Below are 21,049 nucleotides of genomic sequence, written 5' to 3' on the forward strand. Positions count from 1 at the left end.
TATACTCCTCACTATAACACTCTGATATACATCACACCCCTCACTGCAACTCCAATACACCCCACAGCCCATATCTGTAGCACAGATAGACACCGGACCTCTCAATGGGAATGTCTGTGCTGATGAATTGGCCTGTGTACCGAGGCCACAGAGACAGGGTGGTGGTAGAAAGTCTGTCCCTTTCCTCTTGGACTTTCATCTGTGATTCTGATGGTTCAGGATCGTATTTCTTTGGTGCCCTGTGTGGATGTCAGCTTCAGCCCAACAAGTGATGGAGGAGCTGAAGGTGCAATTAGCCAATGTCTCACTAACTAGCAGGCGGGAGGCCGCCAATGGTGTTGTGTGGCATGGCATTGCGCATTGGACCGTCATATTGAAACATATAAGATAATTAGGGGATTGGACACATTAGAGGCAGATAACATGTTCCCAATGTTGGGGGAGTCCAGAACTATGGGCCACAGTTTGAGAATAAGGGGTAGGCCATTTAGAACGGAGATGAGGAAGAACTTTTTCAGTCAGAGGGTGGTGAAGGTGTGGAATTCTCTGCCTCAGAAGGCAGTGGAGGCCAGTTCGTTGGATGCTTTCAAGAGAGAGCTGGATAGAGCTCTTAAGGATAGCGGAGTGAGGGGGTATGGGGAGAAGGCAGGAACGGGGTACTGATTGAGAGTGATCAGCCATGATCGCATTGAATGGCGGTGCTGGCTCGAAGGGCTGAATGGCCTACTCCTGCACCTATTGTCTATTGTCTATTGTCTATCTCAGTCATATAGGGACAGCGCGGATTGCTTGCAGGGGCTCTGGGCTTACAGTTGGTGCCTTTGTTTTTATTTGTTACTTATTCTATTTTGGGGATCTCACATCGCTGGCTGGAGTTGTAAGCATGTAGAGTTACAGGCAAACGGGCTGGCAATGGAGCCTCTCTTTCACATGTTAGCACCAGCTTTATGGGCCAATTGATGTCCATTTCTGCTGAGATTTCTATGAGTTTATAAATCAGTGAAGCTGGAGCCTGTGATGCAATGTATTCCACTATTTATAATATCTCTGAATGAAAAACAACCTTCTCTTCTCGTGCATTTATTTAGCTTTTGTGATTTCAGGGTTCTCCCTCAGTCTGCAGCTGGTACTGTGTGATGGGTTTTGAAGGCAGCTCAGAGCAACAGTGTAAAACCTGCTTTCAACTAGCTTGGATGTACCTGAACTGGGGCAGGCAGGCTGGTGCTGGTCGAGTGTGCAACAGGATGGAACAAGACTTTACTCTTCCCAAGTTGAACTAGTTTGGTTGGAATTAAAGCACCGTCTGGTCAGAAAACCCTGAAGCCCATAGTTCATCACCAGGCCTGCACTGCAACTGATGTGAAGGCAATGTTGTGTAACCACAAACTGGGAGAAACAGGGCAGAGGCTGGACTAAATCCAAAAGGTTGGAAACACCATGTAAGGATCCAGTAAGTCATTAGTTTATTGTCACATGCATCAAGGTACAGTGAAAAGTTTTTGTTGCTTGCTAACCAGTCAGCGGAAAGACAATACATGATTACAATGGAGCCATCCACAGTGTACAGATACATGATAAAGGCAATATCGTGAATAACATTTAGTGCAAGTCAAAACCAGTAAAGTCCGATCAAAGATAGTCCGAGAGTCTTCAATGAGTAGATAGTAGTTCAGGACTGCTTTTTCGTTGTTGGTAGGATAGCTCTCCAGTATTTGGTAGGATTGTTGGAGGTAAACCCAAAAGGCACCGTGTTAATGACTGGTTTGTTAACTGTGCATACTCCTGAGATTACAGAGGAGTAAAACATGTTGCATCAGAGCTGAGCCAGAAGGGGGACACTGATAATCAATTGTCATATTTACCACAAAGCCAAATAAACTGGATTGCTGGGAATTGTTTAGAGAACAAGTGATTTATCCAAGTGTTTGTGCCAATGTTTGTGAAGGGGACAGGGGCACTTGGTTGGCATGGATTGTTTGGGCTGAAGGCCCTATTAATGTGTTGTATGATAATATTTAATGAACCCAATCATCTCTGATGAGAGCTGTTGTTTCATTGCTCACTTAGCATCAGAGAGAAGTACTAGGTAATTAGTGTGCTGCCGAGTATAGTAATGTCAGATAGAAGAAGGGTCCCAACCCAAAACATTGTCTGTCCATACCCTCCACAGATGCCACTGACCAGATGAGTTCCTCCAGCAGTCTGCTTTTTGCTCCAGATTCCAAAGACTGCAGGCCCTTGTGTCAACACCAGGCCATGCATAGAGCAGCATTGCTTGTACACATTCAAAAATGTTGTGGGTGGAATTAAAGAGCAAAGTTATTTGGTGAATACCTCCACTACTTTTAGGACAGAGGGGAAGTGTTTGGTGAAGTGTCTGCAGGTAGTAGATCTGATGACATTATTTCCATAGCAGAATTGTAAGGTGGGATCAGACTGCAAGACCATAATCCTTGTTGTCAGGCATTGCCTCTGAGTTTCCTTTTGTTCTGTATTTCAAGAGTTTTCAAGACACTCACTGCCATTCTCCTCCTCTAATATCGTGCTGATGCCAAGTGTAGCTACTCTCACCACTGCCATTGTGTTCACTTCCCATGTCCCTTGCGGAACCAACGCTGAAATTGTAGAATAGTCACAATACAAGAGGAGATTACTTAGCCTATTAAATTTTATTTTGGTTCAATAATTTTGACTCGTTTCCCATTGTCTTTTATTTTTTACAAGCCTTTGACTAATTCCTCTCTGAAAGCCAAGATTGGATCTGCTCCCACCACACCCTCAGCATTGAGTTCTAGGGCACAATTATTCACGCTTCCTCTACTCACCTTCGCTTTTTGCTCATGACTATGTGTTCCCTCTAAACCCTACTGCCAATTTTTATTCACTTTTAATGATTCACCTCTCAACCACTTCTCTTACTCTTGAGAAAGCCAACCCCAGCTTCTCCAATCTGTTCAAACATTAACTTTGGAACCTCTCCAATGAATGTTTTCTCACTCTCTCCAAGGCCAGATGCTTGTTAAAAGCAGCACCCGAAATTGAACTCCTATAGTTATTGATCTAGTATTTATGCCTCAACATCTTTTATAACGGCAACCTCAAAACTTCTATATTCAATACTCTGACTGATGAAGGCCAATGTGTCGAAAGCCCTTTGACCACCTATCTACGCATGATGCCACTTTCAAGGAACTATGTACTTGCACTCTTAGATTCCTCTGCTCTACAACACTCCAATACTTCGCAGAGCCCTATCCTTCACTGTGTAGGTCCTGCCCATGTTAGACATTCCAAAATGCAGCCCCTCACATTTCTCTGTGTTAAATCCCATCAACCATTCCAAAGCCCACTTACCCAACCGATCAAGATCTTGCTGCAATTTTTCACAGCCATCTTCACTATCTACACTTTGGTGTCATCTGCAAATTTGCTAATTATGCCACGTACATTCTCATCCAAATCATTGATATAGATGACAAACAGTGATGTGCCCTGCTTCAAAGCCTGAGGCACACCACTAGTCACAGGCCTCAAGTCTGAAAAACAACCTTCCACCATCACCCTCTTCTTACTTTCGTGAATCCAATTTTATATCAATTAAGCTATCTCTCCTTGGACTCCACGCAATCTAAATTTCCAGTGCAACCTATCATGTGGAACCTTGTCAAATGTCTTGCTGAAAATCCATATATACAATGTCTAATCCATATATACAACATCTGCGCTGATGGTTATTGAGGAGGAAGTGTTGCTGCCAATTCGTACTGATTGTGTTCTGCTGATGAGGAAGTTGAGGATCCAGTTGCAGAGGGATGTGTGGAGACCTAGTTCTCTCTGGGCTCTCTACCTCAACAAAAATCGTCTCAGCAGCTCAAGTTTCTCATCTGAAGTATATTTTTCCACCTTCTTAAAAAATACCCTTTCTTGGTGAATGAAAGCCTTTCTGCCATGTGGGTCCCAGACTCTGCATTCTTCTGGCCGAACAAATGCTTTGCATATGCTGATATACAGTAGTCTTATTACACTCATTGCAATGCTCCGTTTTATAAAACCACAAAATTCTTGATATAAAATAAGTTAAACTTGTCGTCATATAGCATTTAGGGACAAATTTGCAGATGTGTATTTGCAATCTGAAACTTACCAGCTGGGAGTGCATTAGAAACTCGCAAAATGTTTCATACAGAGATTGTGGGCAATGGCTTTTTCAGGGAATTCATATTCCAAATGTATTAGCATGAATGGACAGAACATTAGAGTATCCACCACTTCTGACATCGACATGCAGTGGGAAATTCATACAATTTATCGTGGAAGCCACTTTTACAAAATAACTTGCACCTGTTCCCAGCATTTGTCATTGTCAAGGGATTAAGGTTTGCCTAATATTTCACCACAAATACAGCATCTTCTTCAAAGCCAACATTTTCTCCAACAAATAAATGGTGGACATGTCAGGGACGAGGGAATGGTGAATGTTGCTAAAAGAGGATGACTGGGCACTTCTCAGACGCAGAGCATTGTCAGCCGCCCAGCACTGCTAACTCTCTGCTGGATCCAACATCTGTGCTTCATGCTAAGTGTCGTGATATTATTTTATCATCTTTGGATCTGTTCTATCTCAAGCAAGCTCAATCTCAGTTTCACAAGGCTAGAAATAAGAACATGCACATACATGCATGCACACACATGCATGCCAATACACACACACACACACACACACACACACACACACACACACGCACGCACGCACGCACGCACACACACACACACACACACAAATATACGCACTGACAGACACACTTGCACACATACACACAAAAACATGCACACATACATGCACACACACACACATAGACATACGTATAGACGCCAATAAAAACACATGCATGTAAACACACAAACACACACACAAACATACACACACACATTCACACACACACATGTAGCAACACATATAGACAGGCACATACACAAACACAAAACACATGCAAACAGATAGACAGACATACACAGATGGACAGACACACACACATGCGAACGAAAGGCAAACTGATAGACACACACACACACAAAGAAACACACACATGTGTGAACGAGAGGCAGACCAACTGATAGACACACACAGACACACGCACGTCCATTATTGATATTTATCTACACAATTGTCATGAGCAGATCTTTAGAGCTGCATTGTGATTACTAACATAAGTGACAGGCATTCCTTTATTCCAACAGTTAATTTTGGTGGCCTGGCACAATAACAAACGTTTATTAAATAAAAAGCTTAAAATTGTAATTACAGTTTCTGCAACCATGTAATAAATGCTCTCACTGCTCTGTTATCTGACAGTGCTACAGTATTACAAATGACTTTACTGGAGTTTAGCAAATACAGCATAACAAGCATGAGAGAACATGTCAATTTTAAATCTCAGAGTTTCTTTATTGTAAATAATTTATATGCTTTTTGTATAAATAATTGTGCCAAAATTTCAAAGTAGCCATTCTTTAGGTGTTGTACAGCGTTTTACACACATCTGTGTGTATACAGCTTGCATCTGCTTATAATTTACGGTTGAGTGAATGCTCCTGATCTCTTCCACAAAGTAACTATTTATTCTTATGGTCGTGTGTTCGATCTTGCAACAACCATCTCAGTGCCTTTCACTGTAATGTATTGAACCTGTTAAACATAATTGCAGTAAACCACATTTCAATAGATCAAGATTAGACCAGATACACTTTCCTGCTCACGAATCCAAGTGTCTTTTTACGAAATTAATCTCTTTTGAGTCCAGAGCTGCAGAAATAAAGCGGCTAATCTAATTTATTGTCAATTAGTAGGCAGTAGACACCATGATGTTTTGATATTATCCGCCACTGGGAATAGATCAGATAAAAATACAATGAGCCTCTACAAAAGGACACCCCTGCTCAATGGAGAGTGAGTGCTGCATATTGTCAACATCTGCAACTAGATTTAATAGTAACTTCAAACTGGTGAAGGAACCACTTAATCAGTTTTACCCATAGTTCTGCAAAACTGCTCAACTGTGTTTGCATACGGGGTGCTTATCAGAACATGTTCTCAGGAAGTGGAGTGAGAGGCAAGGAACATTTATATATGGACTGGGGCAACCATTTTTTATCAGAACCATTGGCTGTGGAGTACAAGGGTGATGCACCATGACTTATTTTTCTGTAGATTGACAACAACTTAAACTCCATTTAGTTTCCAGAAACTCAAATTCAAAAGTGCTTGTTTCACAAAATCGGGGGGGGGGGGGGGGGGGGGGGGACAGTGAGTATGGGAGTGGAAGATGGGGAAAGGAAGAGGGAACAGAACGGGGAAGAGGTGGGTAGAAGAGAGGAATAACAGTTTGGGAGGGTAGATGGGACTTGAGAAGAGTAGCGGCTTGGCAAAGGGAGGAAGGAGAGGGAGATGGAGAGGGGATGGAAGGGGAGAGGTTTAGTGGATATGGTATTGGGCAGACATGAAGATAGGGGGCAGGGAAGGGGTGAGTGGGTAAGAGATTGAAGAATATGATAGGGAGTTATAGGGGAGTTGAGGAGGGATTGAGAGATGAGAGAGGAGACATAGAGGCAAGGGGAGGGGTGAGGAGTGGAAGGGGGTGATATGGGAAGAGGGAAGGGTTCTGGAAGGGGTGGGTGGATGGGTAGGGGAGCCAAATGTTCCAGGAGGATGACGTACACAGCCCAATGTGGATTTGGGATGTGTTTTACTGCCATGTCTCTGTGCTTCTCTGTTTAACAGAGTCAGTGTTACTGGACAGCACTGCCATTAGGTTTGGGATTGCTCTCTGATAAATGTCAACTTTTCTTTAGCTGGTATCTGTCATTGTGACAGAATCACATTCAGGCGAGGATCAGGAACACAGGAGAACATGAAAATACGGGTAGAAATAAAATTCTGTAAATCTCGGTATTTTATAGATGATCAAATGAGAATCCATCGGCTGACAGGTTTCCGCAGGAAGCCGTGAGTACAGGAGAGATTCACTCCCTGGCAGCTCAGCCCTTACACACTGTGCTTGCTCTCATCCCAGTGTCAGTTCTGTGGATGTTTGGTTAGAAGTTTGTTGTTGAGCTGTCATATTACCCAAATTGTGATGTCAAGATTTACAGGCAGCAGTAACCAGTCGAAAGCTAATTAATACAAAGCAGACTCAGAGATTCAGAGTCCATGTGGCAGACTGCTGTAGGTACGCACGTACATGCAAACAACCTGTGCATCTGTGTTTGCAATATGGAACGTATTTAAATGATTAAACAAAGAAAACTCACCCTACAAAGAAAACTGAACCATCCTATCACAACTAGAGAGCAGTCCTGTACTTCAATCTGCCTTGTTGGAGATTCTCGCACAATTTTTGATCAGATTTTATTGGCTTTATCTTGCACTAAACGCTATTCACATTATTCCCTTTATAATGTATCCGTACACTGTAGATGGCCTGATTGCAATCATGTATTTTCTTTCCGCTGACTGGTTAGCACGCAATAAAAGCTTTTCACTGTACCTCAGTACACGTGAGAATAAACTAAACTCATAAACTCTTGAACTCATAAACATCTATCTATTACACATCAGAATATTATATATCTGCACAGTGTACAGTTCTAGGCTGCACATGTTTATGGAGTAATTTTATAGTGGTCCATATACCAATTGTGGTGAACATTATGCACCTACAAGTTGCACATCCATGTGGTCCATCCCTATAAGGTACACTGTAGTACTGTGCATAACGAAAGATAATTTGGATACTCGTGTCTTAGAATGGCAGTTGTGCATGTAATGACCACGAATGTAATGGCCTTACTATTCATATGACCTTTATTAAACCTGGCGTATAAATCAGAGCTCTGCAGAGCTGTTCAATTAGTGTTTTCCATCCATTATAAAATCAGAGTGGGAAATGTGCAATTCCAATTCCATTCACAACCATAGAGAAACGAAGCCGCACAGGCAAGCAGAAAGGCATGGACAACACACAGGCATGGAATGGTCTTGACCCGAAACATCACCCAGAGTCTGAAGATGGGTCTCCACCCGAACCTCATCCATTCCTTCTCTCCAGAGATGCTGCCTGTACCGCTGAATTACTCCAGCATTTTGTTTCTATCTTCGATTTAAACCAGCATCTGCAGTTCCTTCCTACACATGGAATGACAAGTGCTAAGCATCATTCACGCCTCATATGTACATGGTCATGAGCATCTCCTATGAGAATCTAACCACCTACCCTTGACATTCAATGGCATGACCATTGCTGAGTACCCATCGTCATCATTGACCAGGAACTGAACTGGACAAGACATATAAATACGTTGCTAGACCAGCAAGTCAGTGGCAGGGTATCCTCCGGTGAGTGCCTCACCTCCTGATCCCCTTGAATCATTGAATCATTGAACCATCATTATTATCTTGAAGTGTCATTGAATCATTAAATTAAGGACTTTCCACCAGACACAGGTTACAAGTCAAGAGTGTGGTAAAACAATTTCCACTTATCTGAATGAGTATGAATAACTTCAACAACTCTCAAGAAGCTCAACGCCATCTAGAAAATAGGCACTCTATTGATCGGCACCCATTCACCACCCTAACTATTAATTCCCACCACCACCAGTGCATGTGGTTGCAGAGTGTGCCATCTACAAGATGTACTACAGTTACTCACTGAGGCTGTTCTGACAGCACCTCACCAAACCTAACACCTGTGCCACAGGTGCAGCAGGTGCATGGATATAACTCCTGCAGGCTCCTCTCTGAGTCATAACCAATCTTCACTTGGACATATCACGGTTCCTTCATCGTCACTGGGTCTAAATCCTGGAGCTCCCTCCCCAACAGTACATGGGGCACCACTAGGATGACTGCAGCAGTTCAAAAAGGCGGCTCACCCTTACCTTCTCTGGGGTATTTAGGGTTAGGTACTAAATGCTGGCCTTGCTACTGACATGAAAAAATAATTAATATTTAAAATAAATGTTTTTTTACTGTCGTTCATTGTTAGAAGATGTACAAAAAGTAAGGTGTTTTGTCCAAATAATGAGAGTATTATAATGTGAATAAAGACAGATGCTGGTACAAATCAAAGGTTTTATTCTTATTGGGAGTAGGGGATACCCCGGGATGAGGTGTTTCACACTAGGGCATCGGAGATGTCCTCATTCTTCAGGAAACGGGGCTTCCCCTCTTCCACTATAGATGAGGCTCGCACTAGGGTCTCTTCTGCATCCCGCAGCTCCGCTCTTGCTCCCCCTCCCCCCATTCGTAAAAAGGACAGAATCCCACCATTCTTATCTTCCACGCCATCAGCCAGCGTATCCAACAAATCATCCTCCAACATTTCCGTCACTTACCGGCACGGTGGCGCAGCGGTAGAGTTGCTGCCTTACAGCGAATGCACTGCCGGAGACTCAGGTTCGATCCTGACTACGGGTGCTGTACTGTACAGAGTTTGTACGTTTTCCCTTTGACCTGCGTGGCTTTTCTCCGAGATCTTTGGTTTCCTCCCACACTCCAAAGATGTACAGGTTTGTAGGTTAATTGACTGGGCAAATGTAAAAATTGTCCCTAGTGGGTGTAGGATAGTGTTACTGTGCGAGGATCGCTGGGCGGCGTGGACCCGGTGGGCCAAAGGGCCTGTTTCTGCGCTGTGTCTCTAAATCTAAAAAATCTAAACATCCAACAGGACCCGACTACTGGCCACATCTTCCCATCCCCTCCCCTTTCTGCATTCCACAGAGACCGTTCCCTCCGTAACTCCCTGGTCCACTCGTCCCTTCCTACCCAAACCATCCCATCCCCGGGCACTTTCCCCTGCAACCGCACGAGATGCAACACCTGTCCCTTTACCTCCCCCCTCAACTCCATCCAAGGACCCAAACAGTCTTTCCAGGTGAGACAGAGGTTCACCTGCACCTCCTCCAACCTCATCTATTGTATCCGCTGCTCTAGATGTCAACTTCTTTACATCGGCGAAACCAAACACAGGCTCAGCGATCGTTTCGCTCACCACCTTCGCTCAGTCTGCCTTAACCAACCTGATCTCCCGGTGGCTGAGCACTTCAACTCCCCCTCCCACTCCCAGTCTGACCTTTCTGTCATGGGCCTCCTCCAGTGCCATAGTGAGGCCCACTGGAAATTGGAGGAACAGCACCTCATATTTCGCTTGGGCAGCTTGCAGCCCAGCGGTATGAACATTGACTTCTCCAACTTTAGATAGTTCCTCTGTCCCTCTCTTCCCCTCCCACTTCCCAGTTCTCCCTCTATCTTCCTGTCTCTACCTATATCCTTCCTTTGTCCCGCCCCCCTGACATCAGTCTGAAGAAGGGTCTCGACCCGAAACTTCACCCATTTCTTCTCTCCTGAGATGCTGCCTGACCTGCTGAGTTACTCCAGCATTTTGTGAATAAATAATGTGAATAAAGATCATTACTGATTATCAAAATTAGCCATTAAGTCAAAGAAATGGTGAGAGGGATCCTTCATAAGTTTGAGTGAATTTTATAAATTCTCAATGTGATGGCGTGGCTTTTTTACAGGTGATGTTTTGCTTGACGCTTAACTTCCCAGCGACCAAGCTGGAATTTTAATTTGTGTCTCTATGTCAATATCCAGCTCACTCCATGCGTGTCCAATAGATTAACCACAATGCAATCATAAAATAGTCAGAGTTTCATGATTAATGATTTCACAGGAGTCGGATTTTAGTGACCGTGGCAAGAGAGGCTGTGGACTTGACATCAGTTGCAGTCTGGCTGGAGCCAATGTGTAGTGAACTTTAAAGTAGATGGTGAGGTACAATCGCTCAACACGTCTGAAATCCCTCTCTCCATTCTCTCAGCACAATCTCTCTCCATCCCCTTTAGGGGCATTGCAACGGCAGCATTTTCATGCAGCTGGTGGAGCTGCAGCCTCACAGCTCCTGACACCCAAACCCAGCGATCCTGGCCTCTGGTATGGAAGTTCAAGTTCAAGTTCAAAGTTCAAAACACTTTATTTGTCCCCGTGGGGCAATTTACAAAGGCACGTAGAGTAGTACACAAACTATTGTGGGAGGGGGGCGGGGGGGGGGGGGGGGGGGTGGGGGTGGGGATTAGTAGGGTGAGCAGTGGGACGGGGTGGTTGGGAGTTGAGGAGCTGAACAGCCTTGGGGACAAAAGTTGCCCTTCTCCTCTGTGTCCCACAGCCTGGGCAGTGAAGCTGGCGTCCTGAGGGGAGCCACTCAAATGCAGAGAACAGGACATGTGAAGGGTCCTGTAAAATCCTGCCAGCTGACCTTAGCATCTGCTGGTCGCATAGGGTGGAGAGGGCTTTGACAGGGAGTCCAATAATTTTAGAACAGACTTTGGCTGTGCTCTGCAGGCGGTTTCTGTTCTGAAGGCTGATGGAGTGGAACCAGCAGGTGAAGGAGAACCTGATGACATTCTCAATGAAGGTGCATGTTCTCAAGGAATGTGCATGTTCTCCCTGTTACCGTGTACGTTTGCTCTGAGTGTTCCAGTTTCCTCCCAATCCCAAAGACATGCAGGCTGGTTACTGTAAAGTGCTCCTATTGTATAGAGGGATCTAGGGAGAGTTGATAGGCACGTGGAATTAGCTGGGAAATGGGATTGCTTGCAGTGTTGATACAGACTCGATGAGGTAAATGGACTCCATCTACATCGTAGGATGACTTGACCAAAAAGGACTGAGATGTTGATTCTGATTTTCTTTCTATGGGTGCTGCCTGACTTGTAAAGTATTTCTAACATTCTCTGTTGAATTTACTGTAAAGGCTGTTAATGGTTTAGTGCGGAGTTTGCACATTTTCACTGTGAATGAATGGGTTACCCTCTTTCCCAACTTCCAAAGACAATCTGGTGGATGAATTGGCCGCTGTAAATTGCCCCTTAGTGTAGCTGAGTGAGTACTAAAATAATTGGAAAGGGGTTGATGGGCCTGTGAAAGAGGTTGTAAGGCAACAGGAAAATACAGAGAGGTGGAATGGGTCTGGTGGGGTTGTTCCCATGGGAGGCACACCTACATATAATTGAGCTCTCATAATAATATTAAATTAAAAAAATCGATGTACATACAAATGTTTGTTCTTGCAAGCAAAAAACTAATTTCCTCTCTCTCTCCACTTTCAGTTCTTCCTTAACAGTCTTACATGCTTTTGACAATAGACAATAGACAATAGACAATCGGTGCAGGAGTAGGCCATTCGGCCCTTCGAGCCAGCACCACCATTCAATGTGATCATGGCTGATCATTCTCAATCAGTACCCCGTTCCTGCCTTCTCCCCTGGCGGCACAGTTGTTGAGTTACTGGATTAGTAACCCAGAGGCTTGGACTCACATCTGGATACCCGAGTTCAAATCCCACTGCAGCAGCTGTGGAATTTAAATTCTGCTAGAATCTAAAAATGGTGACCATGGTTGTAAAAATCTGTTCATGTCATGAATACCCTGCTGCAGAGGAGCTCTGCTGGTTTTACCCAGACTGTGGCCCATTTCATAAGTGATAGGAGCAGAACGATGCCATTCAGCCCATCAGGTCTACTCCGCTATTCAATCATGGCTGATCGATCTCCCCCTCCTAACCCCATTCTCCTGCCTTCTCCCCTTAAACCCCTGACACCCATACTAATCAAAACAATATAAATCTCTGCCTTTAAAATCCCCATTTATGTGATTCCGGACTCACAGTAATAGGGATGAGATTTACCTGACCCAGTAAGCCTCTCAGTTAAGAGGCCATTAGCAACAGACAATGAATCCTGGCCTCAGTTCCCCCAAAATGGCAGATCTCACGAGCTGATGAATGGAATTAGTCCCATTGCATTGATGCTGAAGAATCCTCTGGGATCAGTCTTGGGCCAATCTGGTGGGTGGAACGTTAATGTCGGAGCGATTCCTGCAAGATTCCTGCCCTGACAAAATCTGAGCTCCTTAATTAGTAAGCGATACTGGCATAACTGTTGGGAAAAAAATTGGGGTGAAAATAAACAGGCAATTTTCTGTATAAAAAGGAGAGCCTTGGGTTCTCAGCATTTTTTGTAAGTAATCAGTGCAATTACATTTACATTTGTGGATGTGATGGGTCATGGCGCTAGAGAAGATCCAACTGCTTTGCAAGTTTGATATGTCGAGGAGAAATCAGCTTCAAGATTAAACCAAGCTTCACGTGGTGAATTCAACATCTGTAGAACATTATTTATATGATGACAGTCTTCTTTAAAATATGTTTTCCTTCATATTGTCCAGGCATAAAGAGCTTCTTGGTGAAATCATAGCTTGCAACCAACAGCCTCAGTGCAATCAGTGAATAAGTAAGATTCACCAGCATACCTTGGGTGTGTGGCAGTAATTCAGTATCACAGGCTGTTCAATGCAACTTGCTGGAGCGTATAAAATAATTGATTTAAATAGAGTAATGGAAAGTTATTTGAGGTTGCAAATGCTGGTTTTTGTTATGTCTTGCATCCTTTCAGTGCTTTCCTTAGACAATCAGATGAGCCTTTCCTCTCTACGGAACGTTTTGTGCCTTGTACTTGCCCAATATCAGGCAAGCTTGCAGTGAGCCCAGGGGGTTGTGCAGGGAACCTTCATCATTGTGTTATGGATGCCATGCCCTGGGGTAATTTATTTTGACTTGAGAGTGAATAGACGAGAGCTGCCCTAGAGAGCGACTGAGGGTACAAACTGCCAGTCAGAGTAATTTATCTATTATTAAGCAAGCAGACAAAGTCGTAGACAGGCTTGTCATTGTCATACATAAAATAACTAAGCTGTTCAGCTGCCGAGTGGAGCTGTTGTCTGAGCTGGGCCATGCGTAGGACTCTTGAATTCCTACATCCCAGAGTAAATGAATATTAGTGGACCCCTGATCTTTCACTCAACCATCCCTCCCCTCTACATCCATCCTCCCATCTGCTATGGTTGAAAGCTTGTAACTCCATCCTGAGGTCTGGAGGATTTAACTTACTTTTGATCTGGGACAGTCTGCCTGAGGACGTGACACAGTGATGACACTTAGGCCTACCAGCTGCCACTTGCTAAGAGAGGGCAGCGTCCCGACTAGAGGCCGAAGGTTCCAAGTGAGTTGCGTTACCAACTCTCCAGGATATCCCTAGAACCTTCTGGAAATAACAACTCAGTTCTAAATGAAGATTCACACCTGTGAATCACACTGAGGTAAACCCTGGTCCAGAGCCCAATGTGAAGCAGTCTGTGCTCTGGTGTGAGTGTAAATACCTACGTACCGGTAATCACCAGTATCCATAACAAACTGCTCACAGCAGGAAGCAGAAGAAGTTGCTGGGAGCCTTGAAACTTTATTGACAAGCCCTTTAATCATCCTCGTTGATGGACTGTCCAACCTCACTGCTGCTCCACTGTTGACTTGAACACAGCTGGAGGCGATGTCCAAATCACCATCAAAACTTGAGAACCCTCTCCCTGTTAATGCTTTTTTTAATGATGGACATGGCCGTCAAGTACAGGCCTTCCTTTAGTGCTCAGATCTGTCCTCCCACAGTTGCATCAGAGATGGGCTTCGGGAATTTCATACTTCTCCTGCTCATCTGCTGTCTGTCGCTGAGGAATTAACTTTGTCCCCACTGATGCTAATAGTCATCCATCCTTTCCACACCTCACCTAAAGCTCAATCATGTCAGTCCAGTATCCAATAACTCTCTGCTGTATCTGCTTTGTGTCCTGGCTTAGTCATAGAGTCATCAAGTGATGCAGCATAGAAAGTTGCCCATGATGACCAAGTTACCTACCTGAGCTACTCATTTGCCCATGTTTGGCCCTTAACCCTCTGATCCATTACTTATCCAAGTAATTGCCAACAATTTGAAGAGCTGCATCCTCATCCACAAGAAGTCCATTGCTGTAGTAATGAGGGAGGATATGTTAAAGGCTCTACAAATGAGGATGTATGGGTAGAGCTGAGAAACAAGAAGGGAACAAGCACATTACTGGGGATATATGCCACAGGCCTCCTCACAGTTAGCAGGAGATAGAGGAGCAAATATATTGACAAGTCACAGAGAAATGTAGAGGGACCGTTGCCGTGTGTTTAACCCTCACTCTGGGAGTGTGTGAGAGCACAGTGTAATGTTATGCTGTGTCTAACATGTGCCCAGAGAGTGTATGATGAGATGGTGAGGGAAAGTGTTCCGCTGTGTCTAACCCTAACCCTGATAGTGTGGGATGGGACATCGTGGAGGAGTGTTGGTCAATATCTAACCTGTGCCCTGGGAGTGTATAATGAGACAGTATGGAGGAGTGTTACTGTGTGTAACCCATGCTGCCCCTGCCCCAGGACTGTGTGATTGGATGGGCCTTGCATTTAAACCCAATCTTCAATCACAGGGTCAACCAGAACAAGTGATCGAATAACGGTCAGAAACAGAAATGCGAGTTAAATTTCCCTCCCACCCCCTGGATGTTGAATCTGGTTTACGTTGGTCGATTAATGGTTTAATTTAGTCCATCTAAATTATAATCAAGATATGATAGATAAAATAGTGGGTTACTCAGCAGTTAATGCTGCAGTCTCACAGCTCCAATGACCCTGGTACAATCCTAACCTCGGGTGGAGTTTGCAACTTCTTCCCGTGACCACGTGAGTTTACTCCCACATCCCAAAGACAACAATTGGCCTCTGTAAATTGCCCCTTTGTATACATTACATGGCAATAAGAATTAAAATGGAAGTAATGGGCATGTGAAGGAGAATACACGGCAGGGGCCCAGTGGAGTAAGGATAGGGGAATGGGACTGATGGGATTGTTCCCCTGGGAGCTGGTGTTGACTTGATGGGCTGATTAATCTCCTTCTATGTTGCAGTGAGGGGTTAACCTGTTGTCTCTCTTTGCCCCAGACAGTTTGATGATTGACCACCCGGCCCACCTTAGCTGTGGGGTTGCCTACAGTGTGACCAGTTGGCCGAGAATTGCAGCCATTTCGCGGAATGCACCGTTTTTGTAGCATTTCTAAAACTCGTATGTCTCCATGAAAGGATTCACATCAACCACTCCTATCAGATGGCACCACATGGAACACAGAATGCACTTGGAGTATTGCGTGCAGTTCTAATCGCCCCATTACAGGAAGGATGTGAAGGCTTTGGAGAGGGTGCAGAAGAGATTTGCTGCCTGGATTAGAGGGTATCAGTTTCAAGGAGAGGTTGGACAAACTTGGACGGTTTTCTCTGGAGGCATCAGAGGCTGAGGGGAGACCTGATAGAGGCATATAACATTCTGAGAGGAACAGATAGGACAGAGGGTCAAATCTTTTTCCCAGGGAGGAAATGTCAAAGACTGGAGGGTATAGCTTGAAGGCGAGGGAGAAAGTTCAAAGGAGATGTGTGGAGTAAGTGTTTTTACACAGACAGTTGTGGGTGCATGGAACGTGCTGCCCAAGGTGGTGGAGAAGGAAGATACGATAGTGGTGTTTATGATTCTTGTCGAAATGCACACAGATATTGGGTTAAGAAACAATTAGACAGGTACATGGATAGGACAGGTTTAGAGGGATTAGGGGCCAAACGCATGCAGGTGGGACTAGTGTAACTAGGACATTTTGGGCAAGTTGGGCAAGTTGGGCCAAAGGGCCTGTTTCCACACTGTATGACTCTATGACTCTATATCCAGGGAATGGAGGGATATGGGGCATGTGCAGGCAGAAGAGGTTTTACTTGGCATTATGTCCGGCACAGGCATTGTGGGCCGAAGGGCCAGTCCCTGAGCTGCACAGTCCCCTCTTCAATGTAATGCTCCTCTTGGCCCCACAGGCACTGGTCCTGGGAGCAACACATCCTCCTCCCACTTCACCCACCACTCCCAGACGGCACAGACTGTGGACTGTGTACCCAGCCTCAAGGATAGTCGGGCTGCCTCTGTGTGCCTGGGGTAGGAAAGAACAGATGTCGGAATTCCACTAACTTCTTTGGAAGAGTGTCCTAGAGGCGATTGGTGTTCCCATCTCATCTCAGCATCATTCCTAATCATGGCTACTAGGTTAATTCCCGGAATGGCGTGACTATCATATGTTGAAAGACTGGAGCGACTAGGCTTGTATACACTGGAATTTAGAAGGATGAGAGGAGATCTTTTCGAAACGTATAAGATTATTAAGGGGTTGGACACGTTAGAGGCAGGAAACATGTTCCCAATGTTGGAGGAGTCCAGAACAAGGGGCCACAGTTTTGAGAATAAGGGGTAGGCAATTTAGAACGGAGATGAGGAAAAACTTTTTCAGTCAGAGAGTTGTGAATCTGTGGAATTCTCTGCCTCAGAAGGCAGTGGAGGCCAATTCTCTGAATGCATTCAAGAGAGAGCTGGATAGAGCTCTTAAGGATAGCGGAGTCAGGGGGTATGGGGAGAAGGCAGGAACGGGGTACTGATTGAGAATGATCAGCCATAATCACATTGAATGGCGGTGCTGGCTCGCAGGGCCGAATGGCCTCCTCCTGCACCTATTGTCTATTGTCTATTGTCTATTGGCTGTTGTAATGAAGGCAGCCTTTGTAATCTGATGAGGCCCTGGACTGGGGTCTTGGACCCACAAACATGATCACCACCGAGCCAAAGGGAAAGGACACATTTAGTTAACAGCTGACCTCTGAGGATCATGTAGCCTTGGATTCCAGTCTGTAGAAAATGTCCGGCATCTGGTCATGATTTTGCTGGGTTAAGGTTACCAGCCATCTGGGTGGATGACATAACCTCTAACAGCAGAGCTATTTTCTATGGTTTGTTTTTATTCCGTGAGATTATGACACTACCAGCCGCAGGGCAGCATGTTTAATCATCAGAGCTGCCTTGCAGGGAATAACAAAGGCATCATTTACTGGGAAAATTGATACGGCGTTGGCTGAGATGGAAATTACAGTCTCAGCAGAGAGCATTACTCTTCATTTCCAAGCGTTCTGCACTAAGTAGTCAATCCCTCACTCTCTACCGCTGCTTGGTTCTCCCTGGCCCTCTCTTCTTCATGACTGCTCTCAGTTAATAACCAGTGGAACAGCACAGTGATGCTGCCTCATGGCTCCAGTAACCCAGGTTCGATTCTGCCCTCTGGCGCTGTGTGTGTGTGTGTGTGTGTGGTGTTTGCTTGTTATCCCTGCAGCTGCGTGGACTCCCCCGGTGCTCCGGTTTCCTTCCAAATTCCAAAGACATTTAGGAATATAAATGTAGATGGTCAGTATGGACCTGATGGGCCGATGGGCCTGTTTCCTTACTGTATGGCTCCGTGGCGTGCAGTTTGTTAGGTTAATTGGCCACTGCAATTAACAGGAGATTGGAGAGGGGTGAAAGATCATGAAGATGCTGAAGGAAAAGTAAACGGGCCTTTGATGGCCAGCATAGATTCAGTGGGCCGAAGGGCCTGTTGCCACTGGTTGGCCCATTATTTGCTGTTGGCATGCTGTATGGCTCAAAGAAAGAACATTGAAATGCTTCTCAGGCTTCGTCTTTGCCAGGAAATGTACAAACAGCATTTTGTATTGGGACCCTTCTTCCCGACTTGAAATATATCCGTCCATTTCCCTCCACAGATGCTGCCTGAACCACTGAGTTTTTCGAGCTGCTTGTTTTTAACTCAAATTTTCAGCATTTGAAGTCTAGATGCACAGAGTCTCTTGCCCAGAGTAGGTGAATCGAGAACCAGAGTACATAAGTTTAAGGTGAAGGGGAAATGATTTAAGAGGAATCTGAGGGGTAACTTTTTCACACAAAGGGTGGTGGGTGTATGGAACAAGCTGCCAGAGGAGGTAGTTGAGGCTGGGACTATCCCAACGTTTAAGAAACAGTTCAATAGGTACATGGCGAGGTCAGGTTTGGAGAGATATGGACCAAATGTGGGCAGGTGGGTCTAAAGTAGCTGGGACACGTTAGCCAGTGTGGGCAAGTTGGGCTGAAGGGCCTGGCTCCAAGCTGTATCACTCTATGACTTTATGGCTCTAATCAGTGCTTCTCATCCACTGACCCTGTTGGTCAGCATGTTGGGGGCTAATAGTAAGAAATAAAATGTAGATGTCGGAAACCTGAACCAGAATAATGCAAAGGTGAGTAAACCGGAAGAAACCAAGAGCAATTTACAAAGGAAAGGGCTGAATTGTACTGAATAGTGACTTAATGAAGGACTGGAGAAGGTTTCGTGACAGGATTTCTAATTGCGATTAAGAAAGCAATAAATGAAAGTCTCATGTTTTCCTGCTTTAAACATTCCCACGACCTCTCTGTATATTAAGGCCTGGCACTCTCACATCTCACTCCTTACTCCTGCCAAGTGCTGTGGCAGGTATGGAAATGATCAGGACAATAAGTTAGATCTCAGTAATACTTTCCTCTTCTGCAAAAGGAATTTCAAAGCTGTGTGATTCAGATCTAGACCAGATGGGATAAACACAAAATGGAAAGTGTGTGCATTTGTCTGTTGACATTTTATGGGTTTGCTGACAGCTATTCCACCAGAAGTGAATTATCCCTCGACTGAGTGACATTATGTAATAATAAAGACATTTTAGGAAGCCCAGCTGGATGAAAATGCAAAGGCGAGGGCCGATTAATATCGAGCTATTCGCCTCGGTGTGGGCAGCCCTCCACACTGATGGTCTTGTTAACTTCCACGATTTCAACTAGCAGGGCCAGTGCCATGAATGGTCAGTACTCCTTTAATCTCATCTGCGCTGCATAATGGCTGCCAGCAGTGCTTATAGAGAAAGTGTACAAGGTTATTGGAGTCACTGTGAAAGGCTGGTTGTGGCAGACCCTGTGATCTTTGGGAATTAAAGTGAAGGCCTTAAGGTGCCAACTTGTTCTGTATCCTAGTAACAGCGGGGCCAGGCCTTGCTCCGAGCTTGAACAAGAAGCTACGGAGGACAATCCAATCCTGAGCACACAGATGCAGTATCGAAGAAGTTCAACGAATTGATCTGTGTGATCAAGGTCAGTGAACGCAACTTCATATGCCATTAAAAATACACATCAGTCGAAGAAGGGTCTCGACCCGAAACGTCACCCATTCCTTCTCTCCTGAGATGCTGCCTGACCCGCTGAGTTACTCCAGCGTTTTGTGTCTACCTATTGATAAGGTGGATGGTTGGTTGGTGAAGGGTAGTCCCGGCTGCTGCTAAACACTGAAGCGCAGGTGCCAGTTCGTTACTGTCTAGTGAGCGCTCGAAGGCATCACGACTTGCCTCCTGTCTCAGTTTGCAGTGAGGTATGGAGTCATAACCCCAAAGTAAGCAAAGAAATATCTGGCATGAATTACATTGCACATTCACTGGGCAGCCAACTGCAAGCCAACCAGCACCAGGGACATCAAATATCAGCATCATACGACTAGACACTGTTATTTGTATTTCAAATACTGACATAGGATATCAATGTGATAGTCAAGTCAAGTGTGTTTTATTGTCATATGTACCGAAGCAGAACAGTAGAATTGTTACTTGCAGCAGCACAACAGGTTTGTCAACACAGTACTCAATGGATAATATAATAAACAAACATAAAAAAGAAGTTCAAGAAATAAAGCTATGGGATCACTGGGATCCATTGTTCCCATGCCAGACATTAAAAGAGCTCTCTAAATGGACCTGCCCCCACCTATCCCCAGCTCGTTCACCATACAGCTTCCATGGGCATATCCCACTCCCTTAAGAATGTACTATTGAGTCTACTTCCATGAGTTTTCGGTTTATACATCACAAAAGCAATTATCCCCATATTTCTACTGGACTCTCTGCCAATTATTTTAAATTTCGGTCCTGTGATCACTGAGCATCCTGCCACTGGCAGCAGTCTGCCATCATTCGATCCATCACCACCCCTGATCATTTTAACCTAAATTAAATTTTCCCTTCACATTCTCATCTCCAAAGGAAATAATCATTTTTTTCTCCAGTCATCCTTCTTGGCAAATGTAACTGCAACAAGTCAACCCTGAGGGGAGCCCAACAGAACGCCATTCCAGTATTCACAGTCGGTCTCGGCACGGGGAGGAGGTGGTGAA

The sequence above is a fragment of the Rhinoraja longicauda genome, chromosome 12 (assembly GCF_053455715.1).
Source record: "Rhinoraja longicauda isolate Sanriku21f chromosome 12, sRhiLon1.1, whole genome shotgun sequence".
Taxonomy (NCBI): Eukaryota; Metazoa; Chordata; class Chondrichthyes; order Rajiformes; family Arhynchobatidae; genus Rhinoraja; species Rhinoraja longicauda.